The 2,177-nt window shown below is 33.6% G+C and overlaps 1 protein-coding gene across 1 annotated transcript in view; it reads right to left on the minus strand.

The window, feature by feature from the left end:
* LOC108761836 (sodium-coupled neutral amino acid transporter 9) overlaps positions 1-2,177 on the minus strand; it is a 17,126-nt gene that overhangs the window by 8,113 nt on the left and 6,836 nt on the right. The gene's annotated exons all lie outside the window — the stretch shown is intronic.

Consider the following 2,177-nt stretch of genomic DNA (forward strand, 5'->3'; position numbering starts at 1 on the left):
GCTCGTATTCGCCTATCTTTAAACGTTAATATCTCGTTAAATATTGCGTCAACTGCAAAATGGTACAAAACTGTTTTGTTCCCTTTGATCCAATCTATGTCCCCACTGTGTTTCAGTAACATTTTCTGAGACACCCTGTATATACATATATTTTTGAAATATATACATATATGTATATGCGCACAACTCATCTTCGACTCTTAGCCCCCCTCCCCCCTGCTTCAGGGGCTCACAACTTTCACCTTCGACTCTCACCTCTCCTCAGAGTTGGAGAGGAGAGTCGTGAGCCCCTGAAGCAGGGGAGAGGAGGGATGAGAGTCATGAGCCCCTAAAGCAGGGGAGAGGGAGGGGTGAGAGTCGTGCGCCTCTTTGCAGGGGGAGAGGGGAGTGAAAGTCATAACTTTTTAACGAATAACGAGCGATGGCTAAAACCTGTTGGAGGTTACTCAGGTTCATGACCTTAACAACATATGTCAAGGTCGAGGTCATTGGGGGGGTCCCATAATCGGTACTTTTACCGATACGGGTACTATATAACTGGTGAAATTTCTTTCTAATGAATTATTTTAATTTCGGCGATATATAAAGTCCGACCGAAATTTCTATTTCGGTTTCAGCTGAAATCAAACTGAAACCGTGATTTTTGAAATTAAGAGAAGATTTCGATAGGTAAATCGAAACTGTACAAGTTGCAATGCGCCGGTGAGTGTTCAAGAAAACGACTGTTCGATTGTAATTATTAACTCGTTGATTAAGCTTAAGACAATTTGAATACAAACTTTGATGTGATCCTAATAATAAATGTGATTTGATTTCTTTAAAAGTTGAGGATGCAATATTATTATATTATTATAGTTAGATATTTTAATAAAATCTTATTTTTGAAAGAGTACATAAATTTCAAATTTGTCATGATGTCTGAAAATCATACGGTCTCTGTAAAATTAATCCAAAAATGTCGATTTTGACTCCATCCGAAAAAAATATGACTCCGTTAGCTTCTCTCTGGGCGGTATTCATAGTCTGTGGTCATTTCAAAACTGTCTTAAGTAATGTCTTAAGACGCTAATACGGCCCTCTGATTGGTTCGTGACTTCTTAAGACTGTACTTAAGACGGTCTTGAATATAAGATCTGACTATGAATATCGGCCTCTGTCTCTTTTTTTTTATCGGTCAGTAAATCGCTTGCAAGTAATTCATGGTCTCCGTGAGACATTCATCAATATCGCTATATAAATTGAAAAACTCATCACGATTTTTCTATGGCGATGGAAATGAATTTTAAGGTTGTGAATTTTGTATTATCTGAGGATGGCTCAATCCAAGAGCCGAAACATATAATGTGTTTTACATAATGTATTATTTATAGAATTTTTTTTATACATTTAATATATCATATAGTTCTTACATTTATACTTAATTATGTTGATATGTGCCTATATATCTTTGTATTGTCTTTTTTTTTTAGTAAGACTTATCTAAGTTTCGGTTTCAATTGCGTTTTCGACCGAAATCGAATGATAACCGAATATTTATTTTCGGTTTCGGCCGGAGGTCAAAATGTGTTTACGGTCGGACATTCTAGCGATATGTGCGACGTATACATGATATGTGTGTTTAATTATTTTTGAGTGCATATTATACCAATTTATTAGGTGTTAAACTTAATTCCTGCCGTTTTTCGTCCCCAAAATTGGTTTGTTTCGAAGGGATACCTTAATCAAAGTATTATTAATAAAATATGATTAATTAGTAATAAAGTAGAAAATGGAGGAAATTATTTTGATTAAGGTATTCATTCATCTTCCCTTCGAAACAAATCAATTTTGGAGACGAAAAACGGCAGGAATTAAGTTTAACACCTAATAGTACATCATTCTTTAAATACATTGCTGAAATTAGGATAATTTAATAAAAAGTTATTAGTTAATACGTATCAAGTGCTCGGTGTAAACTAAGTAATAAAAGAGTAAATTAAACTGATAAAATTACTCTTACATTGAAGAAACGGGTGTTTCTGAAACTTGTGAGTAAAAAATTTAATGTTAAGTCCAAGTCTGTATAGGAGTAATAGAAGTAAATTGTATATACAAATATCTTGAAACGAAATAGCAATTACAAAAATAAGCAAATTTACTGGAATATTTATAATATACGTATATATATATATATATAT

The sequence above is a fragment of the Trachymyrmex cornetzi genome, unplaced genomic scaffold (genome assembly GCF_001594075.2).
Source record: "Trachymyrmex cornetzi isolate Tcor2-1 unplaced genomic scaffold, Tcor1.1 scaffold2660, whole genome shotgun sequence".
NCBI classification, from domain to species: Eukaryota; Metazoa; Arthropoda; class Insecta; order Hymenoptera; family Formicidae; genus Trachymyrmex; species Trachymyrmex cornetzi.